Source organism: Lissotriton helveticus, chromosome 2_1, assembly GCF_964261635.1.
Source record: "Lissotriton helveticus chromosome 2_1, aLisHel1.1, whole genome shotgun sequence".
NCBI lineage: Eukaryota > Metazoa > Chordata > Amphibia > Caudata > Salamandridae > Lissotriton > Lissotriton helveticus.
Window position 1 is genome coordinate 1,045,162,267 of NC_136059.1, and position 18,631 is coordinate 1,045,180,897.

Consider the following 18,631-nt stretch of genomic DNA (forward strand, 5'->3'; position numbering starts at 1 on the left):
GGGGGAGCTGAAGCCCCGTGACCCCAATGGGTGTTGCGCGCCTGTGCTACATACAGATGCAACCTGACGGGCAACTTCGGATTTTATTTTCTAAGCATCCAATATGGCCCTCACTTGGCATCTATGCACAATTATGTGAGGGCCATCTTGGAAGTATAGAGAATAACTTTCCAAAAAGGCCCGACGCAGATATTGACTTTCCTAATTTTTGTGTGAAGGAAATGTACAAGCCTTGGCAAGGGCAATGCCATGAGCATGCAATCCCTGGAAGGCAAGGCCGTTTGGATTTACCAGTGCTTGTTGAGTTTTACTTTTCCAAGCCATTCCTATATGTGCTCGAAAGTATCAGCACTATAGTAAACAATAACATTTTCCTTCATCAAAACGTCTTCTGCAAATGTGCCTACTCTTGCTTGTATTGTCAATTCACCCAAAAATGTATCCTGACAATATCGCGTAATTACTTTCGCTTGTTAGGCCGAGGATGCACGTGCGCCTTGTGCTTGGATAGGGTTAATCCAGTCCTTTTTTTCTGTGGTGCATTGTGTTCAAACTCAATATTTTACAGTGCGCGCCGTATCATCTTTTATCTTTTATTTATAGGGATCCTCATATTAATTTCTCAGTAGCGTCTGCGCAGTGGGGGACAAGGCATTGATCTTCCAATTGCTCTCCTCCTCCTCTGTATCCTGAGGTTGCGGCGGCATGGGGGATGGAGGCCGTCGCGGCGCTAGTCCAGTGGCTGCATGCTTCTCCCGCATGAAGATCAACAACAGGAAGCTGAAATCCGACAACTGGCGGAGAGATCAGCTACCTCTGTAATAAATATAACAGGGCGAGTTTTAATAATTCAGAGGAGTATCAGATATTCGGTAATGAAAAATCAGCCTTGCAGGAGTGTGCCCATGTGACTATGCATCGCTGCTTAAGTGAGGAAAAGGAGGGAGAAAGAGTGAAAGAAGGAGAGAAGGGAAAACGGTGTTTGTGCAAGAAAGGGACGCTTAGAGGCAGGTTTATAGAGATACAATGGGCAGGGCTCAAGTCCTATAAAAAGAAGTGGGGGGACTGACCAAGTTAGGCAGTATGCATGAGACATCATGACGTGTGATATCACAGTACATGACGTCACGATGTGTAACATTCCACGTGCATCTCAGGAAGTGACATCACAAGAAGTGACATCAGATACTAAGCTCTCATACATATGTTTAACAGTAGTATCATCAGTACATTCAAGTGCTTTATGATATTTGACAAATGAGATTGGGAGACGCGGTTGTGCGAGAAAAGTGTCGCAATCATTATGCAAAATATAGGCCTCGACTTATACTTTATTTTTTTTTAAACCCTCCCATAAAGAAATAAACACAAGGAAAAGCATGGTAGTAGATCTATTCTGCTTATTTGGTTGCAAAGTCTGCATTTTTAAATATTGTATGGGGTTAAGGCATCTGCTGCAGAGATGCCCAGTAGAACTCGGGGAATAATAAGAATAGTGAGATAACTCTGGAAGTTTACTCATTTGTTGGAGAGATCTGTGTTTTGTGTAGTCCCACATTTGAATCAAAGTAGTGCGAAGATTAAGTTGTCTCCTGCAAAACAAATTCACCCAATGTTTTTGGTGGGGAGGGGGACAGGGCGTTTGGGGATTGTTGAACCTCTATTTTGTTGCTAGCCTCTTCCGGTTTATTATTCATAATATCACAACACATATGGTGTGCATCTTATGCAATGTTGTGAGCATAAATGTGCCACTTAATTATGCAATAGTGCTCTGATATGTGTATGGTAGAACATAAGCCAACTGAAAATGCAATAAATATGTTTTTTTTTTAAATTGTTTTTCTGCAAAGCACATCATGTAACATGCAGCTCACAGATTTTTATTTTATGTAGATAGGTATGTGGATTACTGCTTTGAACACAGACATCCTTTTGTTACTTGCAGTTCATAAATTGTAATCCTTCTAGTAGACCACAGTGAGCTATGAAGGGCATTTGACTCCTACACCTTGCAAACCTGACTGTCTCAAGTAACACATCTTGAACATTGAGTTGCACACTTACATGATTTATTTTGAATGGATAATGTGTATGTTATGTAAAGTTCTCTAACACTCTGCATTGGGGATGAGCTGTGCTACAATAGAAATTAAATACTGCTATTTAAATTGGTATTTGTGTAAATATTGGGACAGACCAACCCATCTGACATTCTTACAGTGCATGTACTTTATATGCAGGGACTGAACAAAGTAAAAAGAATGCATCTCTTAAGTACTTGTTAAGAGATAACAAGCACTGTGCTTTTGTTTCTTCTCCCTTGCATGTGCATTAAAGGGTGAGGTGCCAGGCCGCCTCCAATCCAATACTCGATCAAAAGGAGACATGATGGCTATTTAACTTCTGTATTTATCTGTGGCACACATGGAGGTGGGAAGAAAAGGCCCCTTGCTGCCTGCACGTTGCTGCTGAGAATGGTAAGCAGACAACGTACAGGCGCTGCTGAACATTTCCCTGTGTCTTACACTGGGACAAGTTCAAGATTTTTCGGTGGGGTGCAACTTCTTGGCAGGGGGTATGGCGTCCACTCTGTGAAAATAGTGGGTGGATGCCGTGGACCCACGTGTACCCCAACTCGTGCCCTGGGTAGGGCTGGACTGACTACCGGGCTGTTTGGAATTCTACCGAGCTGGGGGCTGATTTAATTGCAGTGGGGGCTGCGTTTGTTCATGGAGACCTGCGTGTGCTTCAAAATATTGAAAGCAAAACGAATTGCGTTTAGTACACGCAGGTCCCCATCAACGTAATCAGCCCCCAGCTCAGCAGCATTCCAAACTGCCCGGTAGCCAGTCCGGCCCTGACCCTGGGGAAGGGGAAAGACTAAGAGACAGAAAAAAGGGAGTAGGGAGAATAACAGTAAGGGTTTGTGAGCAGGGTCGTAGCTACCATTGATGCAGTAGGTATTGTGTTGTGTTGTAATTGCATTTATAGCGCTTACTATCCCTGAATAGGTGTTGAAGAGCTTTTTCTGGGTCGTAGCATGCTACTCCGGACCCATAAAGGATTAGTGGTGAATTAGTATGGTGAAAATATGAAAGTAATGTGAGTGGGGATATGTTAGTCAGTTATTTGGATTGAAGACCCCGAGGTGGGAGTGGGCCCAGTCTGCCCTCCTCTATCTGATGTTATTCCAGAGACTGCCTGTACTGAAGATGTGTTTTTTTTACAGGGTGTACAACAGGGGCTTGGGGGAGGAATACAGAGGGTTTGAGACCAGGGGCATATTTACTATTGGTGCAGTAGGTGCAGTGCACCAGGGCCCAGAGGTGGGAGTAGGCCCAGTCTGCCCTGTGCCATCTGATGGTATTTCAGAGACTGCCTGTACTGATGTTTTTTTTTTACAGGGTGTACGCCAGGTACTTGGCTGTGTTTACTTTTTAGGGGGAGGAGTACAGAGGGTGTAAATGGTAAGGGAATAATATAGAATAGAGAGGAAAGGGATGAAAGAAAAGGAGAAGGTGAAAGAAAGGTGAGGAGGGCAGGAAATGTCACAGAATGTGAGAGGGAAATAAGGGTGAGCAAGAAAGAGAAAAGAGATATGGATGTGCAAAGTGGGCAAGAGAAAGGAACCAAAAATAAGGAGAGAAGGTAAGAAGTAGATGATGATGAGTGAGAGGCAGAGGACAGAGGAGGGGTAAGAGAGAGACTGATGAAGGGGATAGAGAAGAGAGCATTAAATGGAGGAAGAAGATGTGAGGAGAACAGGGTGGAGATAGGGAGGCAATAAGCAAAGGAGAGTACAATGAGGAACTTGTAAGACCTGTGAATTACATTAGTGCAGCAGATGCAGTGACACCGGCGTCCAGGGGTGTGATGGGCACGCACACCTCATTTGTAGCAGTATTTTAACACAGGGTGCGAGGTCTAGTTTCACTGCTTGCACTACAGCTCTTGACCCCCAAACGATGCCACTGTGAGAGAGAGAGAGAGAGAGAGAGAGAGAGAGAGAGGGAGAGACGGTTGGTTAGGGAAGGGATAGAAAGAGCAAAAGAGAGAGAGAAAATAGCTAGAGAGAGGGAGGGATAGAAAGATAGATTGAGTGAGGTAGATGAGCGAAAGAATGACAAAGAGGGAGTGAAAGAGAATGATTAAAGGCAAGATAGAGCGAGTAAGAAAGAGAGGGGTAAAACAAAAGAGGGAGAAAGAGAGAGAAATTTAGAGGGAGAGAGAAACAGAGCAACAAAGAGCATTTGTGTGCGAAGTATATGTGCTTATTTTAATGTAGGAAAAAAAACTACTGTGAGAAGAAACCTAAGCAAGTCCTGAAAATAAGAGTGCCGCCTATGCAGCTGCTGTGCATCTCTTTGTCACATTATTTCACACCAATGTAGAGGCATACTTGTTAGGTGTTTTAATACAACTGTCTACTGTGAAAAACTCACGTTTTACAAAAAGACAAGAAAACATGGCGTAACCAAAAGGCAATACAACGTCACATTCATTTTGGTGCGTTCTTAGAATTCTTGCACAAACCCTCAACTGTATGAATATGAAAACTCTCAATAGTACTGCAAATAAGCATTGCAATGTTCAGTATAAAAAGTGTAGCCATCAAGAGCAGCAAAGTCTTGCAGCACCGCATAATAATGGTTGTGGTTCCCAGTCCGGCCCTGCTCTTCTGATGCCTATGTGGTAGCTACTAAATTCAGTGACTGTCTGCTCAACATTGTCACCTGGATGCACAATAAATATTCAAAGCTGAATTCTGAAAAGACGGAGGTAATCCTCTTTGGTTCAATCTTCTCGTTCTGGAACACCTCTTTGTAGCCTTCCTCGTTAGGCACCCCCCTGTCCAGTTCAGAAAGTAAAAAACCTGAGCATGTGCTTTAATGGTCAGAATAGGCTATGCAGTTCCTGTGGTAAAGGACCAAAAGGTCACTAAGAGAGAAGGAAAGAGCAAGGTCCCTCACACACCCTGAGTGGTGTCATGCTTCATCATAGGTCAGCTCCTCGTTGGGCCAGCACTGCAATGCCTAACGAGCCCCGCAAGCTGGGTCTTTGCCAGAGGTCTTCAGTGTTGTTTGCCAAAGGACCCTGGATGACGGGGTGTGGGAGCATGTGCGAGATGAGTAGAGTGGGAGTGAGTGTGTGTCTAAAAATAGCTAATAGAGTCCGAAATAACTTTATTTGGTAGACCCTGATGGTATATTTAAAAACCGACTACGTGAGTCTTTGCTGGCTAGGAGAATTACACCTACTGCAGCTAAAAGTGAAGGTGAAGTGCGGGTGATCAGTGGGTCAACATGCTTCATGCCTTAATTCTCCTAACGAATGAGTGCCATTTCATCAGGACTGGGGGGATAAAAACCTCATCCACTCTGCAAAAGAAGAACGATCCAGTCAGTGCACTTCGAGGATCCATCCCTGGATACAGAATTCAAAGTGAAATTCAGGGTGTAAGCGGTGAGTGGGAATAAAGAAACATCTACCTTCTGGTAATACCTAGAATGGATATTGGAGAGGCCCCAACCTGGATGGCCCTGACACTCGCACACTGGTGAGGGCGAACAACTGAGTGTAGCTGTTTCTGCTCGTGGCTCCCAGTCACGTCTGGATGTCAGGGATAGTGGTTTAATGAACAGCTTTACTTTTCAGATCAATTAAACAAGATTTCACCTTCCTGCTTTGACCTTCTTAGGATTCCGATGAAGGTGTTTCCTTTCATTCCGGTTGATTTGAAGAAGTTGGTTATCATTGCATTAGTTCTATCAAGAACAGCCTATTGTAATGCCCTTTATTTGGGCATACAAAAACAGTTGAAACTGAAACTTCAGCCACTCAATAATGCAGCTGCTCACTTGATTCTCAAGATGCCCAAGTTTAACTTAATCTCAAAGGGCATTTGTGACCTTCATTGGTTACCAGTGACTGTGCAGGTCAAATTTAAAGCACTCTGCATCATAGGGCCTTGTACAGTGGAAGACCTGTATACATTCAGCAGTCTTTTTCTAGGCATGAGCCGTATTGTATTTTATCATCCGGTACTGCAAAAGTAATAACAGTTCCCAAAATAAAGAAAGCAAAATGGGGAGAAAGACAATGTTCTTTCTTGGCCTGTAGGTTGTGGAATTCTTTACCCTCTGTCTAGAGATCTCAGTCCAGCATATCTCCTTTTAGAAAATTGTTAAAGACATAGCTTTTCTATGCCTATTTTTAGTAGATTGTCTATAGTCGTTTTCTAGCAGAAAAGCCAAGTGCTAAGATGCCTTGCTTTAAAAAAAATGTTACTTACAGGCTGTCACAAGATGTCTCGCGATTAAAAAAGTATCACCACATAGTACACTAACCTGTTATTCTTGATGATGGCAGTAACAGCAAGGAATCCAACAAACCTTTACTCAACAAGAAATTCCCCCAAAAATTCCACCTGGAGGCCAATGTCACCGAACAGGGGCAGGGGGTTGGGATGGGAAAGAGAAATACTGAGACTACAGAGGTTTCTGTTTCACCACGGGTGTCTTCCTGCCCCATTAAAAAGACAAAGAAGTTTGTCTTTTTCAGGAAGTGTTCATCCAAGTCACCTGATGAAAAAAATGACTCAATGACCCAAAAGAACTTTACTTGATGATGTCTATTTTACAGTTCACATTTCTCTTCAATAGTGCAACCTTGATCTATTTCTCATACCTGCAATTGTTTCTACTCTTGCCCAGTGAAGCCTTGAGTTTGTTATACTGATTTTGATTGTCATTGTCAATACTGTCTTAGAAGCATATTACCTTTTCCTACTCTAAAAGCCAATTCGCCTTGTTAGGCTTGCCAGAATTCCTGAACTTTGTGAATTTAACACCTACATAAACAATCGCTATCTTTAGAGTACAAGTCCTTTTTATTTTTGGGTAAAATGTGTGCATCCTCTCATTTCATATATTAAGACATATGTTGTCTTTTTTCGGTTACTGCATCCAATTCTTTTTTCTTTTTTTGATGATGATTTGTTAATGAGTGATTTATCATTTGGTCTAATTGTTTTTCTTTTCCCTTACAGATCTCTTTACCCATCAACAGGTTATCAAAGCCTAGAGAAACACAGACCTTAAACAAGCAGCCAATCCGGCTTCTAGAAAATGGTGCGCAGTCTAAATATTGAGTTTATAATATCGACCTACAGTAATATCGAGTTATAAATATTGTAGGGAGAGAATATCGAAATCAAGAATATCGACAACCAGAATATCGACCTGAAGGTAAGAGATATCGTTTTTGTTAATATCGAAGTTAGTAATATCGATAGAAAAAATATTACTAATGTTACTAATATCGATATTTACATTAGTGTTATGTATTTTATTATATATTTTATATGTTTGTGTTTACATTTTTTGTTAAGTATTGTACTGGATTTTGAATATATGTATAACATATTTAGAAGTTAGTAATGTTTTTAAAGTAAATTATGTGTTTTAGTACCATAGCGGGTTATGGGTTTATAGGGGAATAGGGTGAGAAGTAATTTAATTATAGTAAATGAATAAAAAAAATAGGAATTAGTAATTATATTGTAGTAAATTTAGCATTTTAGTTCTGTAGTGGGTTTTGGGTTTAAAGGGGAATAGGGTGGGAAGTGATGTAATTTTAATTAAGTCATTATTTATTTTTATTTTTAGTTATTGATAATGTATTGTTAAATAATTATTAATTGGTAATTAATTTTATGAATTGGTAATTAATTTTTATGAATTGATTAAGGGGTAATTATATTAAGTGTTTTAATTTATTATTGGAGTGTGTTGTGAGTTTATAGAGGAATAGGGTAAGAAGTAATTTAAATCTAATTAAGTAATTATTAATGTTATTGTTGGGTATTTATAATTAATTAATTGTTAATTAATTATTAATTGGTAATACATTTTGAATAATAAATATTTTCTGGTTTTGAAAATTAATTTATTGTTAATTAATTATTAATTGGTCATGTTTGATGAATTATAAGTTATTGATATGTATTAATAATGTATTGATAATTACTTATTAATTGGCATATACATTTTAATAATTATTGTTTTGTTGTACTGAAAAATAATTTACTGTTAATTAATTTTTATCTGGTAATAACATTTTTATAATTATTATTTATTGGTATTTATCATTAATGTAATTGTTAACAAATTATTAATTGGTAATTATTTGTATTAATTAGTTATTGGTATTGCTAATTGATTTAATGTTATTTAATAATGAAATCATTATTTTGCCTACTGTAGCAGTCACTGAAGTGGGAATAGTAATTTGTACCCGTACGCTATCCAACACTTTCCCTACTGTTGCACTCTCTGAAGTTGGAATAGTAATTTTTACTCCTATGCTATCCAACACTTTCCCTACTGTTTCACTCTCTGGAGTGGGAATAGTGATTTTTACCCCTACGCTATCCAACACTTTCCCTACTGTTTCACTCTCTGGAGTGGGAATAGTCATTTTTACCCCTAAGCTATCCAACACTTTCCCTACTTTTGCACTCTCTGGAGTGGGAATAGTAATTGTTACCCCTACGCTATCCAATATTTACTGTTTTAGGTAATGTAGTGTATAATTTATTTAAAAAATGTTTTTTATTTGTTTTATATTTTTTAATATTTTTATTTATATTGTATGTGTATGTATGTATTTATAATTTATAAAAAAATGTTTTAACAATGTATAAGTTATTACAATAATTATTTATAAATATTATTAGGTAAGTATATATATATTACATTTTATGTGTATGCCTAATTTATTTTTACATTATATGTTATAGTTATAATTTTAAACATTTTAAATATTTTCAACTGTTTCTTTTAATTATATGTATTATTTACTTTATTTTACATTATATTTAAGCATTTTTAAAAAAACAATAGTTTTGAAAACGATATTCTTGACAACAATATTTTTTTTGGATATTTTTGTACTTACCATAATGTAGCAAGTACTTTAATATTGTTGACATCGATATTTCACCTCTGATATTTTTGACGTCGAAATTCTGTCACTGATTCCTAGAAAATAATGAAAATGCTTAGTTATATTTTGTCAGGATTTGTTTTTAAAGAAAATCATTTTTATATAGAGTTGTACCCCACACCAAACATGGGGTCCCATTAGGATGACGGGCGGACATTGTCCGTCCGCCACCCTATCGTAGAACGGGACCGCCTGCCATAAGGGCGGGGGTCCCGTGGGGGGATTTAGGATGTGCCCGCCACAGTGGCGGGCACATCCTGTAGTTTTAGCATTATGGCGGGCAGTGCACTCTGCACCGCCCGCCACAATGCTAAAAATACTTTTTCGCATTTGCATTTGCAAAGCGGCAGGCACCGCGCGGTGCCTGCCACTTTGCATATGCAAATGTGGGGGGGTACCATAGGTACCCCCCCCAGTCCTCCCCCACCTCTGCCTACACCAGGGGTGCCCGCAGGGGGCCCCCCGCAGCTAACACCGCCTGCCTTTCCGTGGCGGCATTGCCGCCGCGGAAAGGCACCTGTGTCTCAGCATCGTAATATGGCTGGCGGTGTCCATTGGACACGCCGCCATATTATTCCCTTTCCGCCGCGGTCGCAAGGCGCCCGGGGTGGAAAAGCGGCGGACGGTCTTTCCGTCCGCCGCGGTCCCCCCGCCATACTAATATGGCAGGGGAATGCGGGTAAGGGTGTCGGGCGGAATGCCTCCGCCAGGCCGGCGGTGGCAACCGCCAGCCTGGCGGAGGCAATCCGCCCGACATCATAATGGGCCCCTTGATGTTCCTTAAAAATAAGCCATTACATTTGCTATATTTATTTTTAGATCTTAATTAATTAAGTATTCACATTTTCTCTACTAGATGCCAAAAACTATGAACCTCAAGCAGTGCTATGAAGGAATTCCCAGGTGGTGGAATGATAGATCAAACTGCCAATTGCATGTGGTGAGTAAGTTTGCTCCTCCTAATCCCACTAATTGTATAATTTCGGAAGAAGTGTAACAGAAGCCTTGCAAGACAACTGGACTCTTATGCCAGACCTAAGAATGGGTGCAACTCAAACTATTCACTTAAGATATGAAAGTAAATTTCGACAATAATACATGGTTTCACTTCACAAGGGGACAGGGAAATGCACTTTTCCCATGGGTAATTTACACATTTTTCTTAAGTCTTATAAATATGCTAGAGTTATAAAAATAAATAAGGGAGGAAGATTTAAAATAAGCAAAATACCTTTAAACATAACCCCTCCTGCAAGCCCTAAGCAAAAATTAATTTCCACTTGGCAACGAAGCAAATGTGGAAGCCCTGAAAATCCAAAACATGCTGCAACTGACCTTTAAGGAAACTCTTATGAACACTCTTCCAATATAAATTTGAGTTCAACTAGGCTGTGAAATTGTCCCCAAAGTCTGATACTGAGTTGTGGAATATATATGTGTCAAACATTTTAACAATTACTACAGAACAATCAATTTGAATTCATACATTAACGTGTACACCTATTTGATGAATAGACAGCTTCCTTGGCAATGATACAGGTACTATATTTCTGTGAATGCTAATGTCAATCCCAAGCAGTTTCAATGTAACAGAATATGGTAAAGTCTATGCAAATACTAGTAATTTGTTTTCAACACAAAATTGTTGGATGGGGAGGCAGCTAGTTTTACATTTTTTACATTGGTTTTGCGTAAGCTGGTAAATGGATTCATCATGTTTGACTAGTTGATTTACCTTTTTATATAAAACATATTTTGCTGTTGCCATGTTATCCATATTTGCCTGTACAAACATGTACAAATAACTCTATTACTGTTTCATTTCATCGCTTGACCTGGGGTCCCAACTAATATACTGTGTGTTTTTGTTTCTTGCCGATCTTCTATCACTCTGTTTTTAATAAGATTTTATTTTATAATAGTTCTTTTCATCAGTTTCTTTAGTTTATGACTGCAATAGATAATGGAAAAGTATATTAAATTAATGTTTTATGCTGTCTTATCAAAACATAAAAACATTGTTTGTGTTGATTGTTTAATTTAAAAATCATGTTTTTAGGGCATTCTTTTTAGTATTCGATACTTGAATATTTATATAAAACGGTAAATGAAAACCATGTTCTAAAAACATGCACGGTAAAGGTAAAATATATAGAATTACATTATTGCTAGTGCTAAACTTATGCATGGTAAAGATTGCGTCGTAAAGTACCATGATGCAAAGTCATGGAATTAACTGACATTCCAACAAAACTTATTGGAATACATGTGCTGGTAGAATGAAGAAGTATAATTAAAACTGAAAGGAACATACTATATATGCCTACTATATGTACTAATCTATATCTATTTTCTATATAGCCATTTTCTATATACCCAGCTAGTGGTTTCAATGACTCAGGAAGGCACCGGTCACACCTCAGGAAGTCTGATGAACTGCCTAGAGGACATTAAAAAGTGGATGACATGCTCCTCTTTGAAACTTAATGGAGACAAAACCGAGCTCATGCTCTTAGGCCCCGCATTACCCACGTCACTTCCCTCCATGTGGCCTGGGTGTCTGGGCACCCCTCCCACTCCCAAAGAAAGCGTAAAAAGCTTAGGAGTATGGCTGGACAAAAACCTCTCCTTCTCCACCCAGGCTACTAAACTATCCGCCATCTGTTTTGGCTTACTTAGAACTCTAAGGAAAGTCCTCCTCCTCCTCCCAATGGAAGCCAAACAAGTGGCAGTTCAGGGCCTGATTCAGTCCCGGCTGGATTCAAACAACGCCCTGTATGTGGGAGCCCCTGAGACGTCCATGCGAAAGCTACAGGTGGTCCAGAACTGCGCAGCCCGCGCCCTGCTTCAGATTCCAAGGACGCAGTCTGCTAAACCCGCATTGAGCAGCCTACACTGGCTCCCAGTGAGACAGAGAGTGGCTTTCAAGGCACTATGTATTGCCCACCGAGCTTTCTGGAAGTCGGGTCCAGCGATCATTAACAAACTGATCACTCAATACCACCCTAATAGAACCCTTCGGTCCACGGAGGTCTTTCTGGCCGTAGTCCCAAGAGTACGGAGAGCTAGGACCGGAGGAAGGATGTTTTCCTTAAAGGCCGCTAAAATGTGGAACTCACTCCCACTACAAATCCGGTCCAACCCTAACCTACTCTCATTCCGCAAACAACTAAAAACCTTTCTGTTTGCCAGGCCCACTTAAATCTCAGTCTCCGCCACCCTCAGCTCTGTTCTCCATGCTTAGCGCTTGGACGCCCATTGGGCAGCAATCGCGCTTTACAAATCACAATACAATACAATACAATTGAAAAATATTATTTTAGAAACATAATGGAAAAATGCTTTTTAAATAGAGTATGTCAGAAAGTGCCATCTTTCTTGTATTGGTATGCCCACACTTTTTTCTGAACTGCTGATGTGCTTTGACTGAGTGTGCCCTGGGCTCCTGCCAACCAGGTACCCAGGGCCTGTGTTCCTTCCCTAAAACTGTGTTGAAACTAAAACCCAATTGGCATCTCTGGCCACCTGTCAGCCCCTAATAAATGGTACCCTAGGTACCCAGGGCATGATGACCAGAGCAGACCCCTAAGGGCTGCAGCACTTTTAGTGCCACCCTTAGAGACTCTGTATCCTGATACCCACATACTGCCTTTGCAGGCTGAGTGTCTAGATACAGAACTAAACAAAGAGTCGACATGGCACACATCCCTGTGTGCCATGTGCACAAATCCACTGCCCTGGCATACATCAGTCACCCCTCTAGCTGGGTGCCCTATACCAGTGGTGTGGGCACAGGTGCACGAGCCATGTGCCCCTACAGAACCCAGGGCCATTCCTGGGTACTGTAAGTGCAGTGATGCCATTAAGAGTATATGGTGCTGGGAGGTCGACATTACGAACTCCACAGCACCATAATGGCTACACTGAAGACTGACAAGTTTGGTATCAGCCCATTAACCCCACACTGATGCCATTGTGGGATTTACTGTAAAATGCACCCCAGAGGGCATCTTAGAGATGCCCCCTGAAACCTTGATAGAGCAAGATTTCGCATAATACGCAACTTGCTTGAAATCAAGAACCTCGAATAACTTATAATCCTATAACTCAACCTGTACGTCTTACTAATTGCCCTTTATTTTTGATGTTTGTGTATCTTAGTGACGCTTGCCTATGTGATTACTAATTCAAATAACCTTGTTCCTAAAATGGCCGCCGCTTTATGGGTTTCTTCTGCGCATGCGTTAGTCACACTCACGTGACGTGACGTATTTGCAGTTTTGGTGGGAATTCTTGCGCCTGCGCACTTGCTTCTAAAATGGCTGTCTGTACACTCACATGGTGAAGTTTGCGCAAAACGCTTTACGTTATTGTTTGTTGCACTAATTCGTAATGGCATCATATATTGTTATAGTAAGAAGTATAGAGTAGCTATTCATGATTCATTTATATTTTATGTTATTAATTTGTTTTCGCTTACTTTTCATGTACCGCGATATTGAGGGTCTGAGGGAGACGCGAACCATCTTGAAAGTCTCTACTGCGCATGTCGCGCAGGCAGAGAGAAGGCAACCTTGAGCAATGGAACTCAGCCAGCTGGCAGCCACAGTCAAGATGCTCCTGTGAACGCGACCTGTGATCCAGCAGAATGGCGCTGATCTATTCCTAACTTGCTACAAATGTTATTTTTCTATTGTATTCTGTCAAATATCTCATGAGAACCCCAAAATCACTAGGCGGTCCCAGAGCATGCAAATTTAGGCTTGTAGACGTAAATTGTGATTGGTGTGTTAACCTATCCTATGTGGGGACCAATCGAAATTGGGGATTCTGACACTTGCAACATTTGGGGGGTGGTACACTGACCCGAAAACAGTATAACTAGCCTAGGTTTAGCTAGAGAAATTGTCCGACTTGTCCGAATAGCTGACCTGTCACTGTCCCAACGCACTCAATAGGTGACTGAATACAGAGCGCTGCGGAGCACTCTGTCCGAAATATACCATAGACTCAAAGGTTTTACTGAACCTTATGTGCTGGCGGAGCACTTTGCTGGGAAGTTCGATAACCCAATCGGGGTTCTGGCCGATAGCTGCAGAGAGGGTGGAGCGCAGGCGTTGCTTTCAAACTGCGGGTGCTGGTCGTGCCTTGGTGGTCCTGTCCTGATCCTAATCTGGTTTCCCTGTCCTGTCCTGGGGTGTCCATTCTGCATCTGCCGTCCCATTGATGACTGTCCTTCCTTGGGGTATTTCCTGTCCTTGACTGATCCGTGGCCAGGGTTGGTCTTCACACCATTCTAGGTAAATATATAGTGCTGAAACTCTGTACTGCACTTTCTATTTTCTGTCTTTTGCTTTCATAAAGACACACCTTGCGCATATTTGATTTTCCGTGCTTTTGCAAAGCTACTGAATAAAAGCTCATACGATATTGCTATTCTTTAGCATGTTCCTATGTTACCCTTCCTTTTAGTACAATTCTTCATACCGTTGATGAAATATAGATGTGGTTTATAATTTTCTCCTCTCGAATTGATCGAAGTAAGGTTTCTAGAACTATAGTGTGTTCCAACTTCTTACCCTTCCTATAGCTGTATAGGATTTTTCTAACTTCTCACCCAACTGTTTAAGTAATTCCCCGTAGTGTAATTCTAGTACGTGCATAAATTTGCCCAATTTTAGTTATACTTTCTTAAGTTCCATTCTTGAAAATCTGTTTAGCATTATCTTCCTATAGACTCATAAATGGTTGCCCTAATATATTTTCTATATGGTTATGTGCTGTTCGTTATCTTGATTATTGATTGCCTTTTGATTGTAAACTGTATGCTTTCCGAATCTGAATCTTAGATAAAACTTTAAAACTTTCCAGTAGTCTGTGGTCATTTAATGAAAGTATAAGAGTATATGTGGGTATTTTTGGTTGCCTGCTTTTCTTTTACAGCTAGCTCCCTGATCCATTGTGATCATAGGTACCTGTAACGGTGGATTGGTAAGTCGGGTACATGAGGAATAAATAGGAAGGAACCAGGGTTACTGGTAGTAGAGTGTAAGATCACCCGATTAATGTATATGATAAATTGAAACAAGTATATGGGCCTGGTATGTGTATGGTGAAATTATTTGGTCGGGTGACCTGCGATCTCTATCAACCTAACCTACAATCCACGTCCGGACTGAGTGGCTGCTCAGGCTGCCACACAGCAGACATGTTGCTGGACCGCTGGGTGGAGAGCCCCACGCTCTCCTGGGCCTGCAACTATGCACATCCTGGGCGAGGTGCTAGGTCTCTTCCTCCAGGATGGGCAGGGGGAAGCTTCAAAGGCCTGCTGCCTCTGTGAGCTTCTCCAGACCATTTGCTGCACCCAGCAACTGGCCCCCACCGGTTCTGACCCCCACTCTGGCGGGAAGACTGGCGGGAAAACCTACGTCAGGAAGGGGGGGTGCCAGCCTGTGCCAACCCCACCCCTCAGGTGGGAGAGGCGAGGTGAAGCACGACCCCGGGCTCCGGCCATCTTGAAGAAGGGGAGCCCTACCCAATCACAGCTAGGCTCCTGTCATCCCTCCCACAGGAGAGGAGCAGACTAGGGGGTGTACCCACCCCAGAACAGGTCCCTATTTGTCCCTGCCCTTGCCCTACCTGTAACACCCCTAAATTCAGTATTTAGGGGCTCCCTGAACCTTCCTTCCTCAGATCCCGATAAGAAAAGAAGAAAGAAGATCAAGAAGAAGAAGACCCGCCGTGCAATTTCTAACAACAGGACAACACCAACTGACTTGGCCCCAGGCCTACCAGCCTGTCGATCCTGGAACGTGCTCCTGCTTAATCCCAGTGACTCCTGCGGACAGCAACCTTGGGACACCTGGAGAACCTGCCTACCTTGACCCTTTTAAAGACTAGGACTCCCATAAGCAGAGGCTCTGCTTCAACAACCAATCCCTGGTGCCAGCCATGAAGCTCAAGACCTGCCCACTCCGTACCCGCCGAGCCCGGCCCGTGCCCGAGTGATACAAGACCAAGACGGCCCCACGGCGACTGGGACCTGAAGTCCAGTGCCCAAAGACCCTCCTCGATGAACCAGAAGACGCCTGCAGCCTCAGAACCAGGAATCCCTCCAACCGCGACCAGCCGAGGGTAAGATTTCCCGACACCCAAAGACACCCCTGCACCCGGCTCCCTGTGCCTCCCTTTGGGGCACCTACCTATTCTCCAGGATCACAACTTACCTCTCGAAGTGGTGGTCGCACCTGAAGAAACACCGTCCCCGAGTCTGCAGCCTTTGTTCCGTTTTTACCTTTCCCATTGAATAACATTGAGCGCCCGACGGATCAAAAGCACCCTGCACCCAGCCGCCCGAGTGCCTCTGGCAGTGCAACCTGTGCCCTATCCTACTTCCCCATTTGCCCTGAGCAAGTGACCTGGATCCCAGCTCCCACAGCCGCGTGGCCTGCTAGCCAGCAGACACCAACCGGAGGCCCCCTGCCCCTCATTGGATAACATTAGGCCTAACTACCTCTGCACCCGGCTGCCCCTGTGCCGCTGAGGGTGAACCAACTGTACCTACCTGTGCCTGAGGGACCCCTGATTCTATGCCCAGAACCCTAACTTCACCAGTCAAGTACTCACCTGGAAACCATTAACTCACTTACCTGCCATTGGATAACATTGACTGGTTTGACTCGAAAAATCTTCTAAGTGTGCAGTTTTGAAAACTTAAAATATTCCCATGAAATCAACCGATTTCCGAATTCCACAGTACTCACCTGTGACCAGGAGAGAAGCCAGTACTGCATCTTGTAGCGCAGTACTGAACCGCCAATGTAATCCTAGCCGGGTTTACTAGTAACTTGAATTTTCTCTATTGGAATCCATTGTGTGCTTTTCTGTGAAATTTATTCCAAGTGTCTACGTTTGAAAACTTGAAATATTCTTTAAAAATCATACCAGATACTGAAACGTAATTACTTACCTGTTTTAAGTTGAGATACCACTGCTGGACCTAGGAGCCCAGTACTGGATTACAAAATAACGAGATCGTACTTTAACCCCTTCAGTGCTCATGATGAGTTCAGCTCGTCATGAGCTACGGCGCTCCGGTGCTCATGACGAGCTGAGCTCGTCATGACCGCTGAGCTCTTCATGACCGCGCCCGTTACTTGGAACGCTCGCATGCTGGGCTGATTCCCCTGCAGTGCTGAGCGTTCCATTGGAACAGGTGTGGCCATGACGAGCTCAGCTCGTCATGAGCACCGGAGCGCCGAAGCTCATGACGAGCTGAGCTCGTCATGACCGCTGAGCTCTTCATGACCGCGCCCGTTACTTGGAACGCTCGCATGCTGGGCTGATTCCCCTGCAGTGCTGAGCGTTCCATTGGAACAGGTGTGGCCATGACGAGCTCAGCTCGTCATGAGCACCGGAGCGCCGAAGCTCATGACGAGCTGACCTCGTCATGAGCATGGGGGCGCTGCCCCCCCAGCACAGTGGGGGAAACAGCCCCGCATGGAAGGGATTAACTGCAACCTGAATTTTCTCCCATTGGATAACATTGCCAGATTTTGATTGAAAAGTTTCTAAGGGGTCCATTACGATGTCGGGCGGATCGCCACCGCCATGGTGGCGGTGGCGATACGCCTGACATAAATGCCCGCCCGCCACCCTTTTCCCCCCCGCCACATTACAATGGCGGGGGGACCGCAACGGAGGGAAACACCGCCCGCCACTTTTCCGCCCCGGTCGCCTGCGGCCGGGGCGGAAAAGGAATAATATGGTGGCGGTGTCTAATAGACACCGCCAGACATATTATGATGTGTGGTGTTAAGTGCCTTTCCGCGGCGGCGCTGCGCCACGGAAAGGCTGCGGTCTTCACTCTGGGGGCCCCCTGCGGGCCCCCAGAGTGAAGTACAGGTGGGGGGTGCACATGGGGGGTACCTGTGGTACCCCCCTTCATTGTCATTTGCAAAGCGGCAGGCACTGCGCGGTGCCTGCCGCTTTGCAAATGACAATGGGAAAGTGCATTTTCAGCATTGTGGCGGGCGGTGCAGAGAGCACCGCCCGCCACAATGCTGAAAATACAGGATGTGCCCGCCACTGTGGTGGGCACATCCTAATGGCACCCCTGGGACCCCCGCCCTTATGGCGGGCGATCCCGATTTACGATGGGATGACGGGGGGGCAAAGTCCTAATCTTTGAGTGTGTGAAACCTTTTGCTGACTCACTGTGTACAACAAATGCTTTACACTGTCCTCTGGTACTGCTCTACTGCTCGACCAAGCTACCACTTTAGAGAGTAAGGTCACACCTGGCTTTAACCTCTGTTATACCTCTGGGGTTTGCGGACTCTATGCACACTGTACCTTATCTTGGTCCAGTATATATAGAGCCACTTTCTCACATTGGTGGATCAGCAGTGGGATACAAACTTGCATTTGTTGGACTTCTTGGTTACTATCTGAACACGCAACAGAACTCATAAATTGCCTTTAGAATTCTGAAATCGTTTTTTCCAAAATACTAAAAGTCTGGTAGGGCCTTGCTTAAGTCCCATTAGAATTAAAGAAAAATAAAAGTCACTATAGTTAGGGTAGAGGGTTAGAACTGTCAGGTTAGAATGTCTCAACAGAA